Source organism: Brassica oleracea, chromosome C1, assembly GCF_000695525.1.
Source record: "Brassica oleracea var. oleracea cultivar TO1000 chromosome C1, BOL, whole genome shotgun sequence".
NCBI classification, from domain to species: Eukaryota; Viridiplantae; Streptophyta; class Magnoliopsida; order Brassicales; family Brassicaceae; genus Brassica; species Brassica oleracea.
In genome coordinates, this window is record NC_027748.1 from 38,764,549 (window position 1) to 38,765,319 (window position 771).

The following is a 771-nucleotide window of genomic DNA, read 5'->3' on the forward strand; positions in this document are numbered from 1 at the left end:
CCTCCCAAACTCCTTTGCTCTCTCCCTCTAAGGTACCCCTCTCTCTCGTTTTTTTTTTAGTTAGTTAGTTTAGGTGGTTAGTTAGGTAATTATTTTAGATGATTAGTTAGGTGACGGAATAATAGTTTAGGTGATTAGTTAGGTGACAAAATAATATTTTAATTATGTCGTAATTGGTTAAATTTATTTTAATTTTTTTTAGATGGCTCCTAGGAGGAAACCAGCAGCACCTATTTATTCTCGGTTATTTTGCGATGGTTCCAGAGCATCTTCTTCCGGTCCATCTTCTTCCGATGCAGTTCCAGACTCTCAGACTTTTCAGAGAGTTTCTTGGAGTCCTCCTCCTCCACCGCAGATGCCTCCACCTCCTCCTCCAGCGACTGCACCTCAGCCTGCCCCAGTAGGTGCAGTTCATCCAGATTTGTGTGTGCCTTCATATGCACCATACGCGAGATATACGGTGGAGGATTTGCTTGACCAGCCTGGACTGGAGGGTTTGGATGTTCTAGACCCCGATAGACCGCGAGGAATTTTTTGGTAAGTTATTTATTTTTATTACATTAAAATTTAAATTATTTTTATTTTCTAACAATTAAATTGTTTTTGTTTCAGGTTTGGGGCAACAACCGTGTTAGCCGGAGCGTTTCGGAGACGATTAAGGGTTACTACGACGGGGCATATCCGAACTGGAACATGACACCGGATCACGTTAAGACCACTTGGTTTAAATGTTTTGCGGTAAGATTTTTAAATTTAATTAAATTTTCACTT